The sequence below is a fragment of the Sorex araneus genome, chromosome 10 (assembly GCF_027595985.1).
Source record: "Sorex araneus isolate mSorAra2 chromosome 10, mSorAra2.pri, whole genome shotgun sequence".
Classification (NCBI taxonomy): Eukaryota; Metazoa; Chordata; class Mammalia; order Eulipotyphla; family Soricidae; genus Sorex; species Sorex araneus.
This window is the reverse complement of record NC_073311.1, coordinates 43601027-43626909: the sequence shown is the minus strand read 5'-3', so window position 1 is coordinate 43626909 and position 25883 is coordinate 43601027.

The following is a 25883-nucleotide window of genomic DNA, read 5'->3' as shown; positions in this document are numbered from 1 at the left end:
TGGGCTATCTCTTTAGCTGCACTCTTTAGTTCTGGTGCTTGCACACATTTGGTTATAGCACAGGCCAGGGCGTGGCCACTTAGTTGTGGAGCTCGCATACCCTTGACAGTGGCACCAGGGACCCCAAAGACAGTGCCATCAAGATTGCTCTCAGCACGCGTGGGACACTGACGAGGACTGAACTCCAGCCTCATGCTTTGCAGTTCTGGCGCCTTGCCACTGAGCTATCCTGGGAGCATTTTTGCAAATTCCCTTGGACTTTTATTTCTAGTGAAGCAAATAATTTTACTGAGAAATATTTCGAGCTATGTGAAGGGAGAGAAAGATAAGTGTTTCAGAGAGAAAGAGAGCTACCAGTTCCAGAGAGAACACAGGCTTCTTCCTCCATCCCGTGCTCCTGTCATGCCCCTGCCTGTTAGGATTCTGCCTCCAGGGGCTCTGGCGCTGTCGTGCCTCTCCAAGTCTCTCCTAGAATCCTGTGTCCCAGGTCAAAAGTGAATCTTGACTGTGACTGTTGCATTAACCTAGAACCTTCTGCATTTCAAAGCCTCTTGCTACCTGACCTAAAATGGATGTGATTCCAAGAATAAATTCATCCATTGCTACTCTCTGCCTCAGAAATCCACCCATCAGTGGCACCTGAATGAGGCGAAGCACGACCTGGTTTCCGGATCTGATTTGCTCGGGGCTTTATTTACTCTTGGCGGCATCACCTGTGCCTCTACGGCCCCATTTCCAGTCCATCCTCCGTACACTACCATAGAGTTTGCTTAAACCCCTTGGGTTGATCTTCTTTCCTACTCCCCCAGATGGACTCCCTTGCTATTCAAGTGCCAAACCATATTCCCGTCCCACGTGGGCCAGGCCCATCCCCAGGCCAAACCTGCTTCAAGCTTCTGAGTCCCATGTCATCTCCCCACACACTCTCACATGTTCCAGCAGCTGACCTCTTGCCCTTTCTTCACTATGCAATATCATTCGTTCATGCCAGGTGAACAGTTTTCTTTGGCTTAGGTGCACAGCTCCCTCCTGTATGCATGCCCAGGTCCTACATATCCATTCTGGAAAATCCTCACGTCCCGCGCTTCTCTGCATATTCCAAGGGTACGGTCCTGCCTACAAATCAAAAAATATCTGTTTCTATTGCGTTTGGTTTGTCTGCTTTGAAATTATACCTGGTAGTGTTCAGGGTTTACTTTTGACTCTGTGCTTCAGGTGCCATATGTGATGCTGGACCTGGCCACGTGCAAGGCAAGCACCTTATTCCCTTACTACCTCTCCAGCCCCTGTTTCTGAGGGTAGAAGACTTATCTCCTTCTGTGGGAATTTTTGTCTTTTTCTGTTTTGTTTTTTTCTGTTTTCTTTTGCGTTGTTCTATTCATCTTCAAGTCTTCAAGTACAAACTTTCCATAGCATTATCACCCCAATCTTTTTTCCTTTTCTTTTTTCTTCTTTTTTTTTCTTTTTTCTTTTCTTTCTTTTTTTTTTTTTTTAGTAAATGGACTGGAGTGATAGCACAGCGGGTAGGGCATTTGCCTTGCACGTGGCCAACCCAGGTTCGATTCCTCCATCCCTCTCAGAGAGCCCGGCAAGCTACCGAGAGTATCCCACCCGCATGGCAGAGCCTGGCAAGCTACCTGTGGCGTATTCGATATGCCAAAACCAGTAACAAGTCTCATAATAGAGACGTTACTGTTGCCTGCTCTAGCAAATTGATGAACAATTGGAAGACAGTTCTAACAGACAGTGACTGTGTGTATATTGGGGGTGGGGGGTAAGGGATGTTGGACCATTGCCTGAGGTACTCAGAGATGATTCCTGGCTCCAGAGTGACCCATGGTGGAGGTGTTAGGGGAACATATGGGGTCTGGGGATTCATACCAGGGTCAGTGGATAAAAGATAAGTGTTTTACCTGCTGTATATCTCTGACCCCTTAGTAAATGCCTTAAAATAATTTTAACTGTAATTTAGGTAACATGATTAAAATATGTATGGTTTTGATGTACCAAGTCATTGTACCTCATCATCCTAAAGCAACCGTGCACTCCAACACAGCCCTCATCTCACTTCTAGTCTCTCTCTTCCTTTTCTCCCTCACCCCACTGCTTGCTCATCTTTGTAATCCAAGGTCAAGAGTTTGTCCTCATTTGATACTGCCTATTTCCTGGTTTTGTTTCTCTATATGACACCCATGAGTGAGATCATCCAGTACTTGTCCTTCTCCCTCTGACTTATTATGCACAATGCGATGCCTTCAGTTCCATCCAAGTTGCAGTGAACTGTAACATCTCATCTTTTCTTATAGCCCACAGAATTTCATTGAACATATACACCATAGCTCTATATCCATTTATCTGTTATTGAAGCTTTGGGCTCTTTCCATATCATGGCAATTGTGCTAAATTACTGCAATGAACATAGGCACGCTTATATCATTTTGAATTAATGCTGGGGGTAGAAGCTAAGGCGCGAAATTTCTGGGTCATGGAAGCTCTCTTCTTATTTTTCAAAGAATTCTCCGTACTGTTTTCCATAGTCTGTCCCAGATGACATTCCCACCTACAGTGAATGAGACTTCCTTTTTGACCACATCCCTTCCAACACTAGTTGTTTCCGGTCTTTTCTGTAGATGTCATGCTCACCATGTGAGTTGTTATCTCACTGGCCTTTTGATTTTTTTTTAACCTCCAATTTTTTTTTGTTGTTTTTGTTTGGGTGCCACAATTCGTGGTGCTCAGGGCTTACTCCTGGTTTTGTGCTTGGGGATCTTTCCTGGCATTGCTCATGGCACTTTATGAAGCACAGGGAATCAAGCCAAAATTAGCTGCAGGCGAGGCAAACATCTTAACCCCTGGACTTTAGTTCCAATCCTAAGGCTCCAATCGTATAAAGAGTATTCTTTCAAATAAAAACCAGTGAAATGTTTTTTGTGGGGAGGAGCAACACCCATCTGTGCTCAGAGCTTATTCCTGACTCAGCATTCATGGATCACTCCTAGCATGGATCAGAGGATCAAACCTGGGTCAACCACATGCAAGGTAAGTGCCTCACTTGCTATACTATTTCTCTAGCTCCAAAACACAAGTCAATAAACTTTTCTTAAAGGTGCATTTGAGAATTCTTTGAAAAGAGTGAATGATTTTCACTATAGTCATATCAAGAAGGATTGAAAGATATGGTGTGGTCCTTTAACTCCTTTCAGGGGACTGGGTCCACTGAAGCCCTTCTTTTGCAAATATTTCTTCTCCCTTGGTCATATTTTCCCTTTGTGCCATTTATAACAGAGCTATCAACAGTTCATTCTCATTCCTCAGCATATGCCAAGTCCAACTTATCACCCTTTTTTTTTCCCATGTCCCTGCTCAAAACTCAAAATACATTTTGGATATACTAAAACATCCACCCCTGTATATACTTCTAATCCAATATTCCCTCCCGACTTGGTCACCTACATACTTCCCTAGAATCTTGATGAAATGTTTTCCTGCTTTAGAACATCTACACTTATCTAAGCCAATCCAACTCATCACCCTTTCTTAAACCTCTTCTTTCTTGATGCTGAGTTCTGCAAAGGAACTCCTTGGAGTTAAATCCACAGTATCATTCTCTGTTCTCTCTCTCTCTCTCTCTCTCTCTCTCTCTCTCTCTCTCTCTCTCTCTCTCTCTCTCTCTCTCTCTCTCTCTCCTCTCTCTCTCTCTCTCTGCTTTTTGGATCACACCCGGTGATGCACAGGGGTTACTCCTGACTCTGCACTCAGGCATTACCCCTGGAAGTGCTCAGGGGACCATATGGGATGCTGGGAATCGAACCTGGGTCGGCCGTGTGCAAGGCAAACACCCTACCCACTGTGCTATTGCTTCAGCCCCATTCTCTGAACAACCAATCACCACGTGTTCAACTCTGAGGATCACTCCCTCCTTCTAGTCCCATCATTGCTTCAAACCCACCTTGCCCCTTGTCCCGACCAGACCCTTGGGACCTGCTCCCAGCCCTGTATCCCATCAACACTTCAATGCCGGCATCTCCCAAGGCTTCCAAAACCTAGATCTAGGTTTAGGTTCTTCATCTCCCAGTTTACAAGTCCTCCATTCTTTCCCTTTACCTAATGAAGTCCAAAGGCTTTGGCCTAATACTCAGGGGGCATCCCTTGCCCTGACCCCGACAAGAGGTTAGAGCAGGTTCTTCTCCTCATTCATCTCCTTGTGCTCCAGCAAAATGGCTTCATCCTCTCCCAAGTAATACTTGTCCATTCTGGATGTTCCATCCCTCTTTTTGCCCCACCAAATCCTGGCTGCCTAAAATAGGGCCCCATCCTCCAAGTCCCGATTACAGGGGCTATGTCTCTTTTAGGATGTCCTGCTGGATTTTCCAGCAAGAAGAAAAATATCTTTGGGCCCTTGAACATACTTGCCTTGGTGGCCCTGACCACAGGCTGCAGTGTAAGCTTGCTTCATGTACTTTGTGTCACAATCTTGACTCTACTGGTGAAGAATTTCAGATTCACAACAGACATCTACTGGGTGCCTGCAATACAGAGTTATCCAGACTCTGAGTGTACTTCAAAGAGCCATCCTCCAGCCCTCGGCATGCATCTCGGACATTAAACACTCAACCCTTACTCATGGAATCACTGTCACTGACACTGTCCTTCTGTTGCTCATCGATTTGCTTGAGCGAGCACCAGTAACGCCTCCATTGTGAGACATTTATGGCATGTTGAATACGCCACGGGTAGCTTGCCAGGCTCTGCTGTGCGGGCGGGATACTCTTGGTAGCTTGCCGGGCTCTCTGAGAGGGGTGGAGGAATCGAACCCGGGTCAGCCGCATCCAAAGCAAATGCCTTACTGCTGTGCCATCGAATATATCACTGAATTGCTAACTTATCTATACAGGAGGGCTGGAGCCATAGCACAGCGGGTAGGGCATTTGCCTTGCACGCAGCCAACCTGGGTTCGATTCCTCCGTCCCTCTCAGAGAGCCCGGCAAGCTACTGAGAGTATCTGCCCGCACAGCAAAGTCTGGCAAGCTCTCTGTGGTGTATTCAATATGACAAAAACAGTAACAAGAAGTCTCACAATGGAGACATTACTGGTGCCCGCTCGAGCAAATCGATGAGCAACGGGATGACAGTGATGCAGTGATCTAAAAAGGAAGAAGAATACTTCCCAGCAGGTTTTCATTCTAGACCAGAAAAGATAGAAATCAAAAGTCCATGCCGGGTCCGGGAGATAGCTCCAAGGAGTGGAGTGCAGTCTTTGCATGTGGAAGTCCTCTGCTTCTCCCCGCCGTGCTCCTGCAGGGTTAGGAGTAGCCCCTGAGCATTTCTGGGAAGGGCCCCCAAACAAAATAAAACAAACAATGAAGTGAATGCAAAAAGACTTAGAGCTGGGGCCAGGGAGATAGGATGGCGGTAGAGCACTGCGTCAGAGATCAAGCCCCGATCTCTGAATGTATGCCCTCCAGCCTGCTCCTTCCCCCTCAATAAAAAGAGTTTGGAGCAGCTCAAGTGGTTCAAAAGGCACGTACCTGTGTCTTGCACACTCGTGAGACTTGGGCACAGCCTCCCACGAAGCCCTTTGCCCTGGCGCAGGCACACAGCCCTCACCCAAATAACCAAGACAACAACTGCCTCGCTTGCGCTGGAGCCTGTGAATTCCAAACTCATTTCAGATGAGGAGCAGCAAATTAAGAGCAGGGAGTCGAAACAGGCAGGATCAGTCACACCAGCCTGGGTGAGCCGCCGGTGAGTTCAGCCGTCGGGGTGGACCCAGAGAAGTTAAAAAACAAAAACAAAAAAGCCAACCAAAATAACAATAAAAACACAGCAATCTGCAGCCGTTTAGAATGGGGACAAACAGTTCTGCATACCTCAGAAGGGCCTCGGGCCTCCTCAATGTTATCACACAACAGTACTTTTAATGACGGGGCTTCTCAGAGCCGGCTTGTGTTGGCCATGTGCTGTATTAGGAGGGTGGGAAGCTGAATATATTGGAAATGTTTCCATCCAAAGATCACTAAGACTCTTGGTGTTTAAAAGGATAAATTCTCAGCAATCTATTAAACTCATTTATCCAGAACGACCCCCACCCCCGTGCAGGCTCGGGAGCCAGGGTTTTATTATACTTCCTTGCATTACTTGATTCATTTGCCTCAGAACATTCTTTGGCTCTCCACATCCAGTTCAATTTTCATTCAGTAGGTTTTATTCCCATTTCATTTGCACAATAGCCTTCATGGGCCAGTGGAGGACACAGGAGGTTTGACAAGCATAGATCCTAGGCTTGTCTTGGAGATGCTCAAGGTCTAGTTGTGAAGACAAAAACGACAGCTTTGGATGTTAGTGGGAGACATAAAGGGAGGGGGTTGGGCAGGAGAGGGAGCGGGAGGGTGAGAAGGAGAGGGGGAGCAAGGGAAGGAGAGGGAGGTGGAGAGAGACCTACGGCCCCTTGACCCAGCTCCATCTCCCCAGGGAAACAGCTGGGTGGAGGGGAAGGGCTGGGTGTTTTGGTTTGCTTTTCTCTTGGGGGTCACACCCGGCCATGCTCAGGGGTTACTCCTGACTTGCACTCGGGAATTACTCCTGTCATTGCTCTACTGACTATATAGGATGCCGGGAATTGAACCCCAGTCGGCCGCATGCAAGGCCAACGCCCTACCTGCTGTAGGGCTGATAGAATCTGACGCTGCTCACCCAGCTTGGACACGGGCATCCCACCAGCCCACCAGGCAGCCATCGAGCCTCCCCTGGCTCCTCTTGATGTAAGCAGCGTGGGAGATTCTGGGTGCCATGCTCAGGTGGGAGCAAGGGCTGGCTCTTCGGAGGAAAAGGAAAAATCAGTTCTGACTGCTGTCCAGATTTCCCACGTTCATCAATTACCCTCACTGAAAAGAACGTCAGGAGCAGGCCAGTCATGAAACAGAAGTTTTTTATGAAAAGGCAGGAGAGGAAAGGTCTCATGTTCAAGACCGGGAAGGGAAGCCTGGTTCCTGGGCCCATTTTGGGAAGAGAAGACTGATTCCAGTTCCCACTTTCGTTCACACAGTATCACCTCACCATCCCTGTACGCTAGATCAGCCTGACGCGTGTGTGACTGTCACCTGACCTGGCTAACCCTCTGAGTTCCCAGCTCACTTCATTCCCCTGCCCCGAGCCCCCTGGAGAAACGAAACCTGAATCCGGGCTTAGGGGCCCCAGGCCTTTGGAGGCAGCTGGCACCGAGGCTAAATCAATTAGCTTTTTTTCTTGTTCCTCCTAGTGCGTGTCTGTCTTTTCCCTTTGTTGGGCGATTCTGCAACAAAGAGAACACAAGCTTCTCTGGAGGGGAGAGAGTGCCGAATGGCTCTTGGGACAGGGTTACATCCATATTTTCTCCAAATTGCCTTGGCTTGGAGTTCTCTGAAAACTTAAGAGTTGTCAGGGTGTGGTCCCAGATGAAGTGCTTTAAACTTTTGGTGGTCTTCTTTGATGTCCTTTCCACAGCCTTTTGTTCCTGCTGATGTGTCTCTTCCTCTCTGGATGGATGCTGACACAGTTAGAGTCTTACCAGGTTTCAGTTCCTGTGTCCACGGAGGCCTCCAGTCTTCACACTTCGGGGCTGCTTTGGGGCTGGCGACTGACTCACGTCTTGAGCTCACGTCTTGGTTTTATGACTTCCTGAAGATCACTACCAGCTGCCCCCTATCTACGTGCCTGCCTCAGAACTATAAAAACTGACTTGAGGGCCGGAGCGATAGCACAGCAGGTAGGGCGTTTGCCTTGCACGCGGCTGACCCGCGTTCGATCCCCGGCATCCCATATGGTCCCCCAAGCACTGCCAGGAGTAATTCTTGAGTGCAAAGCCAGGAGTAACCCCTGAGCATCGCTGGGTGTAACCCAAAAAGCAAAAAAAAAAAAAAAAACTGACTTGAGTTGCCCTTTCTAAGGGCAACTTGACTTGCCCTTTCTCTTGACAAAGAAGAGCCATCAGAAATGTACAATTCTCTTTGGGCTGAAAGCTCTGAAGGACACTTCTAGAAGAGTGTCCTTCTAGAAGCTAGATGCTTCTAGCAGAAGCCTCTGGAGCTTTGGGTGAGAGCAAATCCATTCATGGGGAACTGGGCATGAACACAACAGCTCCCTCTCTATAGAGTGTCGGCCTGTGAAAATGAGGTTCTCACAACTTTTGTTTTTCTCACTAACCTGTAAACTATACACTGGGAACTCATTTTCCCTCAGGGCCTAGCTCCATAGCTACCACAGTCCTAGGGCTTTGTATTAAATAAACAACTGCATATATGTTGGAATACAAGACAATGTCCTTTAATTTGTTTTTTTTTCTTTTAAATTAATTTACTTTAATTTTATTATGGTTTAGGCAACATGGTTACAATAGTGTTAAAGTCTGTGGCACTGATGCACAAAATCACAGCAGCCCACCCTCGGCAGAGAACCCACAATGTACTTTAGGAACAGCTGACTAAGGTAAAATCATATAGTTCTCAAAATAAACGTAACCTGAATGGGCTGAATTTCTCATGACGGTGGAGCATGCCTTTTCAACAAATAAAAGCAAACCACAGACATGAGTCTTGAAAATAATTTTTTTCTCAGACATCTTCATTGTAAATCCAATCCACGTATTCTGTTGAATTGGCTGCTTGGTGTAATGGAGAGCCAATTTCAACGTTCACATGACAATGAAAATCTCGAGCTTAAATTTATTAATATGCTGCCTTGGCAGAACACCAAGGCTCTTAATAACAAAATATGGAGAGAAATAATATGAGTCTCCAAAGACTGGAATATAATTTTGAAAATAAACGGATGTTGTTCTGACAAAGATCCTTCTTAGGAGACAGAACTGTGGAGTCTTGAGCTGTAAAGCAATTTAAAGAAACAAAGAGTCTGAGTGACAGATACTCAGATACATTTTCTATTTGGCATTTACTTGAAAGCTCTGTGTGTCAAAAGAGTTAAATGTTTTAGGACCCACCTGAGCAATCTCAGTGCTGAATGGCTGCTAAAAGCTTCCCACCAGATAACTCCCCTAATCTGCACATGTTTAGTAGATAACTTGCCAAATGCTGTAGAACTTGAAGGAGAACCAGATAGGTCCCTCAAAGGAGAAGACCTCATTTCTAATAACCATGGCTACTGTTGACTAAGCATATACTGGGTATTTGGCCAGCTCTATGTCAAGTGCTCCACAGACTTATCAAATCCTTAACCCCCACACTCAGCCTGAGCAAAGAAGGAAGCTAAAACTTTGACATAGCATAAGCAAATGACTCAAAATCAATTCTTTGAAAAGCAGTGGCAATAGGTAATATGCCCAAGACTGTTACAAGCTAAAGCTTTCGCTACTGGCCAACCCATGGTACTCCACTGCTCCTCAAAAGATGCTCCTTGAACTGACAACATCCGAATTCCCTGAGAACTTATTAAAATCAAGGTCCTGACCCCACCCCAGCCTACTGGATGCAAATCTCTGGTTGTGGATTCTGTATTAACCAGTTTTCTTAGGGCATATTAAAATGAAAGAAATACATATCTATTCTACTCTTTTGGTTGGTAGCAAATATGTTTTTTTCACATTACTGGTTGAGTCAGACAAAAGCCAGACATGTTGGTATCACATGTTGGTATCACATCCATGTTTTTTTCTTTGAGCTATTCAGGCAACAGTCACCATACCAGCAAAGAGAATATTTAAAATCAGTCTCAAGGAAAATGATGCAATGGCATTATTATCCATTTCAACATGAATAAACATAACAGTGGTTGAACTTCATTCAAGATATGACTCCACATATTGATTTGGGATTAAGAAAGTAATCAGGGGCTGGAGACTTAATATAAGGCAGGGCACTTGCCTTGCTTGCATATGGTCTACCAGGCTTTGGTCCCTGGCACCACATATGCCGCCCTGAGACCCTACCAGGAGTGATTCCCTGAGCATAGAGCCAGGGTAAGCCCTGAGTCCCACCAGATATGTACCAACACCACCACAGCCCCCCCACCCCCGCACAGAAGAAAAAGCAATCAGACCCAAAGGAATAGCCCAGGGGGTAGAGTGCCAGCCTGGCAAGTGTGTGATCAGGAGTTTAAACCTCCAGTGTCCCACGGGCACTGGCCTCTCTGCTGCTAGAGCCTGGAAGTTCTATTGTCAACCACCCAGTGTCACAAGCAATTTCCTTTTTCTTTCCCTTTTTTCAATTCCAGTCATTGAATGAGACATGATTTATTAAGGGTTGCTTGGTGGTGGCAATAAGTCGAAAGAATAACAACAAGGAAAAGTCAGGGATGTTTGCCAACTGTGCTGGTACACCACCTAGGGGGTCGGTCATAAAGAGGGGGTGCTCCTCGGGCTCTGACCCCTGCAGATTGGATACTGGGGTCTCAGAAACGGAGTGTAAGGTAGACTTGGGCTCCCCATCATAAACCATCACAAAGCAATTTCTGGCTGCCCCACAGCTAAGTGTGTGTGAATATCACAAAATGGCAAAATGGGGTGTGACCTCTGGTGAGCATCACAATTGAAAAGATGTGGTGAGTGCCCTGAAATACAGCCCCTGATAAACACCCGGGGAACAACACAACCAAAACTGGGGTGCCTTGACTATGCAAATTTTCCCCAATGACATGGGCGAGCACCACAACTAGATGAATGCAAACTGGGGTGAGCACCACAGCGGGCCAAGTTTGCTAGCACCCAGACCCAGTGGGCCACCCCCTGGCAAATGCTATCATGAAATGTGTGTGTGTGTGTGTGTGTGTGTGTGTGCATGCCACAGCCAGGCAGGGGTGCAGCACCAAAGGGAAAGGCGGAGTGGGAGGTAATAAAATTAAATAGATGGAGGGTGGGTGGAGAGATAATACAGCAGCAGTAGGGCATTTGCCCTGTAGAACATTGACCCAGGGTCAATCCAGAACCTTGTAAGGTCCCCAGAGCACTACTAGGAGTGATGCCTGAGCACAGAGCCAGGGTAACCCCTGGGCACTGCTGAGTGTGACTCCAAAAATGAAAATCAAAAAAAAAAAAAAACCAGATATGGAGCAGCAGGAACACTCAACTGGCCGAGGTCAGGATTTCCATGAAGAGACAGGCTGGAGGTCTTTGGCACTGAATGGTCCTTTGAGCACTGAACTAGGAGTATCCATTGAGCACTGCTGGATGTGGCCCAAAGAGATAGCTCAATGAACTGAACACATGTCAAGGATTCAAGAAGCCCAGATTTGAACCCCAGCACTACAGGGTCCCCTGAGCACACTGGGAGTGACCCTCAAGCACTGAGTCAGCAGTAGCCCCTAAGCAGTGCCAGATGTAGCCCCAAAATACAATAAAAACTCCAAATAAATAGATAAATCAGTAAGTCTCTTATCTCATTCTAAGCTTTAACAGATAAGACAGATAAAATCAATTGCTAATATAAGCATTAAAACAAGTCTTGCCAAGAGGGCAAGTGTAACCATTTGGTGTGCAATGACAAAACAGAAATATAATATATGAGAATGGAAATTAGAATTCCAATCTCTTGCTCGGAGCGGTTATCTTGCCAAATCATGAAATGTATTGACATTAATGCTGAGCTGTCATTGGCATGCAAGACACTGAGATCTCCTAAGCAAAGTTACTGGCCATCATTCAAACATTTGTAATGGTGTGATGGGTGAACTGGAAACTTTCTCTTTCGAAAAAAAAATTTTTTTTTGGTTCCAAACTCCTTGATGAGAAAATATTTGGAATAAAGCAAAATAGATTTATATACAGAACTATATGGTTGAGATTGATTTTTGTTGCCCTGGGAATTTAAGAATCTTTTTAATAGTTGAGATCTGGTGTCCAGCTGCAAGAGGTTGGCTTAATTCAGAGCCAATATTTATGCTTTCTTGATAGAACAAATGAGAATTCTCCCTCTGCTTTCTATCTTACGTTGAAAGTCTGGCAATACTGGGAAATAATACTTGCTTCTTCAAAATGTTTCTACATTGTTGTCCACTGTCTTTTATTTTATCTCAAAGCTGTTTTATTTATAATATTATTAAACCTCAAAGAAACCCATATGGTGGAAGAAAATGGAGAAATTTCGTGATTTTATTGTTTTATTCTTCTTTAATAGAATTTATGTGAAATTGAGAATTGTTCAAATCTGTTTTTTATTCGTAAGGAGTGTGTCTGTGTCTTGCGACATGGCGTAAGCAGATGGGCAAATTATATTACACAATAAATTTTATGACTGACACCGAACTCTGTGGAAATCACCCTCTTTCTAGCAGGTGTGTGAGTTTGTATAGATTCTGGTTATTTCACATTTAAATAAAGCAAACTCAGCCTTGTGAACATGCATACTGGTTTTTATCCAAATACAGATCCAACTATATCACTACTCAGAGTCCCTATTCATAATTTCTAGGTTCTTTCTAGCTTTATTATGCCTGCTGCTCACCTCTTGCCTGTACTATGGAAGTCTAAGTCCCAGTATTATTCAGGTCTTTAAACTGGACACACTGTATAAGTGCAGTATTATGACATATGATAAGTCCTCAAACAAATAGAATTCTTTCCATGCATTCGCCTGCTTGACAATTTCCTAGTGATGAGGCCTTTAATGCATCATTTCACCTCACTGAGCATCTTGTTGCCCCAACCGTAAAAAAAGTGGTTTAGACCAAAAGATCCTCTTGCAACTCTGGGTCTCTACAATCTAAAATATTGTATCCTAGTTCTTTGTTCCTGAATAGCTGGACAGTTTTATGACTTAACCCTTGATCCCTCAAGCGTGTATCTCTCTTCCTTCCTTCCTTCCTTCCTTCCTTCCTTCCTTCCTTCCTTCCTTCCTTCCTTCCTTCCTTCCTTCCTTCCTTCCTTTCTTTCTTTCTTTCTTTCTTTCTTTCTTTCTTTCTTTCTCTCTCTCTCTATCTCTCTCTTTCCTTCTCTCTCTCTCACACACACACTAGGAGTCAGCGATGCTTGAAATTTTTCATCCATTTGGATGAAAAATCCAAATTTTTCACATCAATAGAACATTTTTTTTCTGGAACAATGAATTTTTCTCACCCATACCACACTGTTAATGCCTGCTTGAAAGTTTTGCGTCAAGATCTGCACATTACCAGAAAACTATTCTCATATATCAGAAATGAGAACCATTCTAAAAACAAGACAAAACAAAGAAAACAATCCTTGATTTAAAAAAAAAATCCATGACCTGCTTTATTCAATTTATCCAGTGAGATTTTCTCATGTACACTCATTTAGTTTTTCTTATTTTGTCCAATTAATTATCATTTATTTTAATTATCATTTATTTAATCTCCAGCTGGTGTGTATGTTTGTATATGTACGTGCATGTGTGTTGTGTGTGTGCATGTGTGTGAGAGAGAGAGAGAGAGTGTATGCACGTGTGCACACTCTCTATAAGAACTGTCACTTATCAAACAATTAATATATGCTGAGCAGAATGCAAGGAAATTTTATAATTCTTTCAACAATCCTCAAAACTTGCCAGTGAAATCCTGAATTTAAATGCTTATGCAAGTGCTGAAATTAAGCACAAGAGTTGAGTCAGAATCTGCATCCACGTTGAGTCTTACCAAAATCAATGTCTTTTCTACATGACACTGTCCTTCCAAGTTTTCTCTGAAAGCAGATGTTTTTTCATGCTGGTTTGAACCCCTCCCACCCCTGCAGACACTCCCAGAATTGTAAACCTAGTAGGTACCCAGTAAAAACATGTCCTCTGACACAGTCTAATAACCATTATCTGGACACCAGAATGACGCAAAGTCAAGTGTTCACTGTGGACTGGAATTAATAAGACATGACCTCTGCTTGTAAGAATTTCGTACTTAAAAAGAGCTCTCTCAACCAACTCTAGTATAAGAATGACTTCAAAGTCAAAGACTTTTGTAAGACACACTTATATGCATACATATAAGAAATGTATATATGTGTATGTATATACCCTAGAATTAAGCCCTCGGAACCAAGACCAGCTTCGTTCATGTGGTCTCTAGTTTCTGCCCAGTGCTCAGTGGGTCTGATACCTGCATCTTAAATACCCGCAAAGGGTGAGGGCAGATTACCTATGACACAGCATTGTTCTAAGTTGTGCCAAGTGCACAACTCTGCCAACTCTGCCAAGTGCAATTTTTTTGTGGTAGTTGCTCTGAATGACTCTCTTTTGAGTTGTGTGGCATACAACTGGCACTTCTCAAGACAGCTGTCCTGGGGACAAGAGCTACCAAGAAATGCAGCGTGGAGCCCATCCATGGAAACGAAGGATTTCCAGGAAGAGAGCAAGGGCATTCCCGGCTTGAAGAAGGAGGAGCGCAGGCAGAAGACTGAAGATCTGGTAGGGCAACTGGAAGACCAGGAAGCAGGGAGCTCTGCTGAGACCCGGAGGTCCTAGAAGAAACGATTAGGAACTGCTTCGCCAAGTAATGAAGGGTGCTGCTGCCCACACTGAGAATTGGGGAGTTTTCAGGCAAACAACGGAGTTGCTGCTGCATTGGGCGGAACAGAAATAAGGTGAGCCTGGGGTAGGCTCTGGCTCATGTGGGGAAGATGGGCAGGAGGGAAAGGGATTCCTGGGAAGAACATTCGCATCACGAAGCTGAAAGACAAAGACGGGATGGAGAGAAGAGGACAAAGGCAACCTGATGACTTCTTAGCTGCCCCAGAGAGAGGACAGTGACTCAGAGGACGGTGGGAATAACCCGTTGCAGAAGACAATGGGAGTTCTGGAGAAGGAAGGGGAGGTGTGGAACTTCCAAGCACTGCGCATGAGATTCTAGCAGGATATTTGCAGGAAGGCCTGGGCCTGGCCCCAGAAGAGGGCTAAGGTGAGGGACTGCAACTATCAACCTCCAGGAATAGCCAAAACCCCATAGGCCAGGGCGGCAGGGAAGGGCAGTTACTGTTTTTCTGTTTGTCCAGGTAACATGTTTTTTTCTTTCTCTGTGGGTTGCTAATATAACAACGATTAACAACGATTAATAACGGGATGACAGTGATACAGTGGGTTGCTAATATATATCCTGATATAAAATGAAGTCTGATGTTTTAAACTTGCAAGTACAGGGCTTTAGTTACTGGGGTATTTGTTCATTATGTTTTCCCTATTGGCTAAGAGAGATGGACTCAGCATTTTTTTTTTTAACTATTGAATCACAGTGACAAAGTTGTTCATGATTGGGTTTCAGTTATACAATGTTCCAACACCTGTCCCTTCACCAGTGTACATTTTCCACCAATGTCCCCAGTTTCCCCCCTACCAAACCCCACTCCTCCATCCTGCCTCTATGGTAGACACTTTTCTTCTTTCTCTCTCACTCATTCTTTGTCTCAGGCTCTATCTCTCTGTCTCTCTGTCTCTGTCTCTGTCTCTGCCTCTGTCTGTCTGTCTGTCTCTCTCTCTTTCCTTCTGGGTATTATGTTTGGCAATACAGGTACTTCAAGGTTATCATGTAACCTTGACATAACCCTTTACCTCCTTTCAGCACACAGTTCTTGTCCAGAGTGAACATTTCCAACTTTCATTGTCACACTGGTCCCTTCTCTATCCTAACTGCCCTCTCCCCACCACTTGTGGCAGCTTCCAACAGTGGATCGGTTCTCCTGACCCTTGTTTCTACTGTTCTTGTGGTATTTGTCTCATACTATGTGTTGTTATATCCCACAAGTGGAGATAGACTCAGCTTATGGGAAGGCTGAGACTGGAGAACCTGTTAGTGAATTTTGTTTGTCAGGCAGAGCTAGCCTCCTCACACTCTGCATTGAAGAAAAGGGTCCCTGTTCCAGACGGCAGAGAGGAGAGAAGGTAGACTCACCTGGCCCAACATGAGGTAAAGAACACAGACGATTCAACTCAGACATGCCGGAGCTACCTTGAACAAGGTAGTTTTTCAGTTTTCATTGCTGAAAATACTGAAAAATAATTCAGGCTTAGATTCTGAAACAGAAACATTTAATGACCAGACAAAGAAACAGAAAGCTCCTGCACGGGAAGATTTTCAAAAAGTTGTGGGTGACTGCCATTCCAGGTTGATAGCAATCAAGCAACTAATTTTATTATGGTAGAGGTAATAGACTTGTCTCATGGTTACTTGACAATTCTCATTGATCTTTTGTTCTATCTAGTAATTTTACTAAATTAGGGGACCTAGTGACATCCTCCTCCTTTTCAATGTGGCCCATAGTAATAGTTGCTTTGTTGGTGTTAGCAGGGGCCCTGAATATCTGCAGATTCCGCTGGTATGATATGGAGGGCTAGAGAGATATCACCATAGTTAAGACACTTGCCTTGTAAGGGCAACCCAGGTCTGATTCCCAGCAATACATATGGTCCCAAATCACCCCAGGACTAAGCCCTGAATACATTTGGGTGTGTCCCCAAACTCAAATTCAAAAACAGAACAAGAATAAGATGTAAAATACTCATAGGACAGGAATTTGAGATGGTGGCAGGTTAAAAGGGAGCCTTTCCTGGCCATTGGAAACTAAGAACCTGTGCTTGCTGCTGGTAATGGCAAGGGAGAATTTCTCTGTGCATTTGAAGAGAAGCTGTGGAGTTCCCATGCCTTTTGGATGTACCATTCACCCCAAATCTCTATGAGCCCATCACTCTGCAAACTCCTGGGCAATGCTCTTAGCTAGAGGGTAAATTGGGGTAGGGAAGAGAAGGTCTGATTTAACTATTACCACGTCACTATACTACCCCGAAACAAAGTGGTTAATCCTAACAATACCTTTTGCTCATGTGAGTGAATAATTTGGGGAGCATAGGGCAGGTAATGTCAGTGGTAGGGCCTGAGTTTGGAGGACTCACTTTTAAGAGTCACCTGGGTCCCTCCGTTCTTGGCATATGGGGTCTTAGCCTGCCAGCTACTTCACGAGGCTTGGGTTTCTCTTACCTTGGAGGGTTCAGGGTAGACAACTATACTTTGCCCAGCTACTAAAGCCAGCTAGTCTAAGCATGCCCATGGGCTATTGTTCCAATAGAACAAGCAGGCAAACACTAGGTCTTGTAACACCAGAGCTCAGAAGTGGCACACCATTCCATCACCCTGTCAGTGCGAATCACCAGGCCAGCCCAGATCAAGAGGAGGGGAAGGAGGATCTATCCTAGGATGAGAGGAGCTGCTAGGTCATATTGCAAAGGACACAGGGAGGCCTAAGAAATTGTGGTCATCTCTGCAATCAATCTACTGCACGGAGTTCACAAAGCACAGGGGCTGGATTGTGGAGGACAGAGTTCAGCTTCTGAGTCAGCTGCAGACCCACACTGGGACCTGACACCAGGCTCTCAGTCTCTACGGACCTCAGACCCCAAGTTTGGAATTTCATATTAATATTCGAAATGCCATGTTATGTCCTTGTTTGCATTCAACCAATGTTTACTTTCTCGAACTATTTTTTAACAAGACTTGAAAATACGCTCTGTTTTCTAATGTGGTATTACTTGGGGCTAGCATAAGAGAAAACATCTGCTTTTATTTCATTCCCCTGACAGGGATTCTAAATATTTGTAATTTACATGAAAAAAAATTACAACAGTCATACTGGGTTTCTTTCGAATGTGAAAAAAGAGGAAAGGTTTTGCAAAGGGGAATGTGGGAAGCCACCTTGGTCGGAAAATCATCTGAACACGGGCTTTGCGGAGAGTGGCTCGGCCAAGTGTCCGAGTCTCTGCTTTCACGAGGAATAAATACTGATAGATAATAGGAGACAGATTTGAGTGAATGAACTCACCACAGAGTGTTAGAAGCAGGGTTTTGAAACCGGGCTGGCTTTATGCTTATCAGTCCTTTTCCAGAAGAATCTCAGAGGGAGCGAAGCAGTCCTGGATGTTCGTGGATCAGTCACTGGGGAGACGCCCCCCACCCTGACTCAGTCCCCAAGGAGGGTTCTCCTGGCACAAACAGTTTACACAGCTGGCCCCACATCTGGAGGCTCTGCATCTTTGTCATTTGGTTTCCATGATACGATGGGAATCCTCTGTAGAGGGAGAACCAATTCACTTCCCCTCACCCCCTATGTGATTGATCTGCCCCACATTTTCAAACCCAGATCCTTTCCCTTCAGCCCTGGTGCGTTTTTTTCTACCCACCTAGCAATTCTCTGCTCATTTCCAATCCCAGATCTTAGACTTATTTCCTCCTCCTCCCCCTCTTCCTCTTTCTATAGTTCAACTCCTAATCAGGGCTCAGAACCAGTGAAATGTTGCTTCTCTCTGGAGCTTCCCAAAATTCCCAACCCTAGACCTCATTGCCCCCTCGGACCTAGACACAAGATACCCGACGGTCAAAATGAATATCCACTAGAACACAAGGAAGTCAGAGGTTCTCCACCCCCACAAACAAATGCAGACACCGAAACAGAACCTTAATAAATGGATCCAGAACTTTAACATGGATCCATGGAAGAATTTTATTTTTGTGATTTTTCTGGAAGTAACACTTGCTCTGTATATTGGGGTGATGCCAGCACAACAAAGGGAATACTTTTCAGTTTAAAGTCCTTAGAGCTCTTAATTTTGTACTAAGCTCTCTTCTGAAATCACTTTGCACTTCACATGTTTTCCATAGGCATTAGAATTTAGTTGCATGTCTGGGGATATATATAGTATGACCTAGCGAACATGAGGATCCCGAGGTCACGTTGATGTGTGGAAATCCTGACTCTGGAACTAGCTCTGTGACTTTGGGCAGAATTTGTGGTAAAGCATTTCCAGTAATGCTTGACCTCAACTCCTTCCCTCTCCCACTGAGAGGTGACACTTGTTTCTCCTTCTTCTAAACTTAGTGGGTTTATGGGCTTCTTTGACCAATAAATGGTGGCAAAAGGAATATCCAGAGACTTCTGAAGCAACCTCAAGAGGACTGGAAGCTTCCACATCATTCCTTTTGGAATGATTCTCTGAGAGGTCAGCTGAGCCCCAGGAGAAGCACAGTAGGAGTTGGGAATCCCAGCGGTACCCGAGTCACTATCGAGAATCCATTGAGAGTCAGGTGAATGCATGATATTGAAAGATGCTCCTGCCTAGACAAGATAAACACAGTTCTGGGCAGTATCATATGAAACAGAGTAATTGGCTGCCAGGCCAGCTCTACTCAAAGAATCATTAAATGACATTGCTGTAAGCCACTATATGATCCTGCAAAGTTGTTTTTGTGTGTGTGTGTGCAGCAACAGATAATTAAAACCTTAGTTAGCCTCACTTAGACTTGTGTTTTCCCCCTATAAATGGGGTCAAAAATGGAACCTTTGGGGCTGGAGCATAGCAGGGCGGGTAGAGCGTTTGCCTTGCACGCGGCCGACCCGGGTTCAATTCCCAGCATCCCATATGGTCCCCCGAGCACCACCAGGAGTAATTTCTGAGTGCATAAACCAGGAGTAACCCCTGTGCATTGCCGGGTGTGACCCAAAAAGCTTAAAAAAATAATAATAAAGAATGACTTTTTTAAAAAAAAAATGGAACCTTTTCAGACATATTTTGAGGATCAAATAAGAAAAAAATGTCACTGTGATTCAATAGTTAAAAAAATCTGAGAGAGAGAAAGAAAGAAAGAAAGAAAGAAAGAAAGAAAGAAAGAAAGAAAGAAAGAAAGAAAGAAAGAAAGAAAGAAAGAAGGAAGGAAGAAAGAAAGAAAGAAAGAAAGAAAGAAAGAAAGAAGGAAGGAAGAGAGAGAGAGAGAGAAAGAAAGAAGAAATGAGACTGAAGTTTACTGGGACCCTCTGTGCCAGGCATCATGCTAGGTTTTCAGCTACTTGTTCCTCTTCAGAAATCTTGCTGGTACATGTTTGTTTGTTTTTTCTCATCACCATTGAGCAAAAGTTCATAGAAGTCAAGGGATTTACCCACAGTCTCACAGCAAGAAGACGTCGTCCAAAGGCTGTCTGGTTGCAAAGGTCATTCCTGTACCCTCCCAGATTAGTACAGAGCAACTTCCTGAGCTCTCCCAGCCTGTTTTTCTGTTTTCAGTGAAAAATTTCCTATTCATCTAGATTCTCTTGAAGCCAATGCATATTCTGCCTCTGACAGGAACATTGAGGAAAACTTAAGCAGCACTCCCAATCTCTTCTAAGCACTTCACTTCTTAGGAGCAGACTAGTACCCAAGGGTCTAGATCATTCTTTCATGAAACAAAGTATTAGTCACTTCTTTGAGAAGTAGTTTTCAGCTGTGTTTCTTTTGATTTTATTTGTGTCTGAAGCACCCCCTGTACCCATGTTGGGGGGCAACCCCTGATGCCTGCTGACTTTTTGCTGCATTTCTAAGCAAAACCCCAGCCTCTCCTTCCTCTCAAGAGTCATCTTGCTGGGGAAGATCAGTACAAAACTGATCAGAAAACCTTTTCTGGGCCTCTCAGGCTGGGCCTGGGAGAGTTTGGCTGAAAAGAGAGCACAGATCTGCATCTAATCCTCAACCTCTCCTCGGGTCTGGGAGCACTCAGCTCCTTCCTGCCTCCTCAGTCCTTTGAGGGCCTCTTCCCTGCTCCCTCTTTTCCTTTCTCCAGTCTCTTGCAAAATCTCTTTCCAAAATGTCAGTCAACCATCAGCTAATGGGATCAGAAGTTGCCTCACCATCACAAACCCTCCTTGTCACTGGCCCAAGGGTCCCCCATGACATCCAGTGTCCCAAGATGACCTCCCAGCCTGCATGACGTAAGAAGACATTTCAGAGCAACTTTATAAATGGAGAAACTCATTCGTTATTTTTCCAAGGGACCAAGAGAAGAAAATGTTATGAACAAGAAATTGTCGGTGGGTCATTGGCCAGGACACTGAAATTTGAACCCTGGACAATTAATTTGAGGATAATATAAACAGGTTTCATGATACAGATTTTAGGAATATGATATGAAGAGTCTGTTGTTTTGAATTCTAGAATGTTCTGCCTCCTCCCACCCCCAGCTCTCTTACTATTACTTGGCATGCTCCCCACTCTCTGCTCTCCCCGCTGCTGGCTGTTTGCTCCCTCTTCACCCACTGCTAGAGGACAGACAAACTCGATGATTGACTTCATGTGGTCGCCTTGTCTACATTTATTCTGGTTTCCTATTGTGTTGCTGACACACATTTTTAAGAGTTCCATTATGTTTGTATTTTCTTTTTCCTCTTAATTTCAGAAAAAAAAATGGACTTTAAAGGAATATTTAACAACAACAACAAAAATTGTTGTTGTTTAAAGAAATAAGGTCCTTTCTGGTTCTTTGTCTTCTTTCACAATCATAGCCATGTCCCCCAGAAGGAACCGATTAATGTGTACAAGACTTTGAAGCTTCCAGATGTGTGTGTGTGTATGTGTGTGTGCGTGTGTGTGCGTGTGCTGTTTTTTTTCCCTCTCTCTCTCTTTCTCTCAAAATCTGGCCGCTGCCAACCGCTGATTTAGGAATGTTTAGAGGTAGATGCCAGCTCAATAATCAAAATCATTTTAGTACTGGGAACCCAACCGCAGTCTCTGTAGCCCAACGGAATTTATTGCTTGCTCCAGTTCACTAAGTAATAGGCCCAACAAGAGTTTGAATAAAGAAGAGTCTGATAAGATGTGATGGAATGTCAGGATAATTCATTCTGATCAGAAAACAAGGCTTGCTTTGAATTTGAAGTATGAAAAGCGCACACAGCCTGCTGTCCCCAACTTGCATCCCTTGACCTGGGGCAGGAGGATGATTCACGGCTCTCTTCAGGAAAAAGACTGAGCATGCCACTGCTGGTCTTGGGCGACATACACATCCCTCTCTTCGTGCCACAGATCTGTATGAAGGGCCAACTGTGGGCCAAGCTCAGATCCATCGGGACCCCAGTGTCCAGTAGGATAAACCCTGCTCTTGCCACATGGTCCAACCCAGCAAAAAGGGATCTGATCTGTGCCATGTAGACCCAGGCAGCTGAGGAAATATGTGCAAGCAGGAAAGATCCTATTCCTGTGGGTATCTACATGGGAACAGGCAGAGTTCCTCCCCTGGACCCATTTCCAGATTTCCGGGGTGCTTCCGGCAAGCCCATCATGCACATCTCTCTGTCAAGATGCCCGGGTTCCCTAGATGTCCTGTGGCCTCTCTGTTTGGAAACTTCCCCAGCAAACCTACTCCGGTCTGCTGCAAATCACTGGTCAGGGTGGTGTGGGGGCCACTATGGTCTGACAGTGCCCAGGCCAGCACATAAGCAGTTCACAGCCCATTGAAACCAAAGACAATACAGATGTCACTGCGGACGCTAAGGCACAAAGGGACTTGAACAGGCTGGTCTCGCTCCCGACCCAGGCAGCAGACAGAATTATTCATCCTGAGACGGATGCTTCTGCCTGATTCATAAAATCCAATAGGACCATCCTACCTCCCGGGTTCCAAACTGCCTCCTGGAGCCTCACTTTCACTCTCCACATTCAGAAGCAGCCCCAACCCCCACCACCATGGGACTGTATCTGACAAGCACTTCCACTGGGAACAGCCCCAGGAAGAGAGCACCGTCATGAAAGGGGAACTAATTTTTGTTTGTCTGCGTCTGGGCCACACCCGGTGATGTTCAGACTCAGAGCTTACTCCTGGCTCAGTGTTCGGGGGTCACTTCTGGCAATGCTCAATGCCAGGGATCCAACCAGGGCCGTGTGTAGGGCACATACGGTACTACCTCTCCGATCCAGGGACTACTTTTTGTGGAGAATGAGTCTCACACTAGCTCTACACAGATAGACTTTTGGGGAAAAGAAACAAATATACTGGGTTCAGGGACTGGAGTGCATGCTTTGCACCAAAGAGTCAGGGGTTCGAATGATCCCCGAGCACCACCAAATATGGAAGAATAGGAAGGAAGGAAGGAAGGAAGGAAGGAAGGAAGGAAGGAAGGAAGGAAGGAAGGAAGGAAGGAAGGAAGGAAGGAAGGAAGGGAGGAAGAAGGGTGGAAGGAAGGGTGGAAGGAAGGAGGGAAGGAAGGAGGGAAGGAAGGAGGGAAGGAAGGAAGGAAGGAAGGAAGGAAGGAAGGAAGGAAGGAAGGAAGGAAGGAAGGAAGGAAGGAAGGAAGGAAGGGAGGGAGGGAGGGAGGGAGGGAGGAAGGGAGGGAGGGAGGGAGGGAGGAAGGGAGGGAGGAAGGGAGGAAGGGAGGGAGGAAGGAGAAAAAAGTTAAAGAAAACATTTGAGAAAATACTAAATTGGGGGTGGCCAGATGATAGGACAGTAGGTAGGGCATTTGCCTTGAATGCAGCCAGCCTGGGTTCAATCCCTGCACCCCATATGGTCCTCTGAAACTGCCAGAAGTGAACGCTGAACACAGAGTCGAGAGTAAGCCTTAGGCACTGCTGAGTGTGAGCCAACCCTCCCCCCGGCAAATAAAGAAATAAATAAATGCTAAGTTTTTGTTGCACTACAACTGCTGCTCTAATGTGAGCCGAGACTCTGAGTTGATGAAACATGGCCCTTGGCTCCTTGAAGTGAGAAGGCAAATCTTCGAGAACCCTCAGGCCTGGCCTTGCACCACACAAGGGGCTGGGGAGAAGGGGTGCTGGCGTCAGACCTATGAGCCATCCTTCCGAGTGGGAGTGCAAGTAGCTGAAAGAGGAGAGGGAGCGCTTTGATCCCACACAAGCAGACAAAACATCTTCAAAGCCTAGAGAAGACCCTGCACCTCCCTTCCTTCCTTCCTTTCTTTCTTTCTTTCTTTCTTTCTTTCTTTCTTTCTTTCTTTCTTTCTTTCTTTCTTTCTTTCTTTCTTTCTTTCTTTCTTTCTTTCTTTCTTTCTTTCTTTCTTTCTTTCTTTCTTTCTTTCTTCCTTTATCTCTCTCTTTCTTTCTCCCTCCCCTCCTCCCTCCTTCCCTTCCTTCCTTCCTTCCTTCCTTCCTTCCTTCCTTCCTTCCTTCCTTCCTTCCTTCCTTCCTTCTTTCCTTCTTTCTTTCTTTCTTTCTCTCTCTCTTTCTTTCTTTCTCCCTCCCCTCCTCCCTCCTTCCCTTCCTTCCTTCCTTCCTTCCTTCCTTCCTTCCTTCCTTCCTTCCTTCCTTCCTTCCTTCTTTCCTTCTTTCTTTCTTTCTTTCTCTCTCTCTTTCTTTCTTTCTCCCTCCCCTCCTCCCTCCTTCCCTTCCTTCCTTCCTTCCTTCCTTCCTTCCTTCCTTCCTTCCTTCTTTCCTTCTTTCTTTCCTTCTTTCTTTCTTTCTTTCTTTCTTTCTTTCTTTCTTTCTTTCTTTCTTTCTCTTCCTTTCTTTTTTCTTTCATCTCTTTTCTTTCTTTCCCTTCCTTCCCCTTTCTCTTTCTTTTTTTCTTTTATTCCTTTCCTCCCTTCCCTTCATCTTCCTTTCTCTCTTACTTTTCTTTCATTTCCTTCCTTCCATCCCCCTTCCTTCCTTTTTCTTTCTTTATTTCTCTCTCTTTCCTTCCTTCCATTTTTCTTTCTTTTCCCCTTTTTTCTTTTCTTCCCTTCCTTTCTTTTCTTTCTTTTCATTACTTTTCTTTCTTCTTTCTTTCTTTTCTTCCCTTTCTTTTCCTTTCCTTCCTTTCTCTCTTTCTCTTTCTTTCCTTCCAATTTTCTTTCTTTTCTATTTTCTTTTTTCTTTCCTTTCCTTTCCTTCCTTCCTTTCTTTCCTTCCTTCTTTTTTCTTTCTTTTTTCCTTCCTTCCTTCCTTTCGTTCTTCCTTTCTTCATTCCTTCCTTCCTTCTTTTCTTCCTTCCTTTCTTTCCTTCTTTCTCTCTTTATTTCTTTCTTTCTTCCTTCCTTTCTTCCTTCCTTTCTTCCTTCCTTCCTTCCTTCTTTTCTTCCTTCCTTCCTTCCTTCCTTCCTTTCTTTCTTCCTTCCTTCCCTTCTTCCTTCCTTCCTTCCTTCCTTCCTTCCTTCCTTTCTTCCTTCCTTCCTTCCTTCCTTCCTTTCTTTCTTTCTCTCTCTCTCTCTCTTTCTTTCTTTCTTTCTTTCTTTCTTTCTTTCTTTCTTTCCTTCTCTCTTTCTTTCTTTCTTTCCTTCTTCTTTCTTTCTTTCTTTCTTTCTTTTTTCTTTCTTTCTTTCTTTCTTTCTTTCTTCCTTCCTTCCTTCCTTCCTTCCTTCCTTCCTTTCTTTCTTTCTTTCTTTCTTTCTTTCTTTCTTTCTTTCTTTCTTTCTTTCTTTCTTTCTTTCTTTCTCTCCTTCTCTTTCTCTCTGTGAGGGAATAACACCCTGTGGTACTCGGGGGCACCCCAGCTGGTGCTCAGGGGACGGCGTGGGCCCAGGGCCCCCACATGAAAGCCGGCACTTGAGCACTCGCAGCCCTCTCTCTGACCACATTTCCCGACTCTTCTTCCCAAAAGGGCTCCCTTGTACAACTGGAGCACATGTTCTGCTCACAGGGGTCCCGGCTTTTGTCAAAGGTTTTCAGAACAAGATGATCCTGAGGGCAGAGAAAGGAGAGGACACCCAACTGCTACTAATCTGGGGGCCCTGACCCCCCCTGTTTGTAAACTGTGAGATCATACCGCCTTGGATTTACTTTGGATGCTGCTGTACTCTCAGTGGGTAGGAGCTCAAGTGACTATTATTCCTGTTCACCAAGAAGTTTGTTTTTGTTTTCTGGAGGTGGGATGGTTTGGACCACACCTGGCAGTGCTCAGGGCTGGCGCTCCGCTCATTCCTGGTGGTGCTCAGGAGACCAGATGCAGTGCCAGAAATCAAACTGGGGTCAGTCACGTGCAAAGCAAGCCCCTCAACCTCTGGGCTGTCTCTCTGGCCCCATGAGTGTTTGTGGGGTTGTTTTTAAATATTTTCAATTTTGAGGTCACAGCAGCCTCACACGCAGTTGGTAGGAAACAATTGAGAGAGCTTCCATGCACCCCTCGGCCAAAGTTTCATTTTCAGACCAACATTCATGAAACCTTGTTCCCGTGCCAGGCGTCAGGAAAACAAAGATGCCTCAGAGGGAACCCTGGTCTCCAGCACCTCATGACCA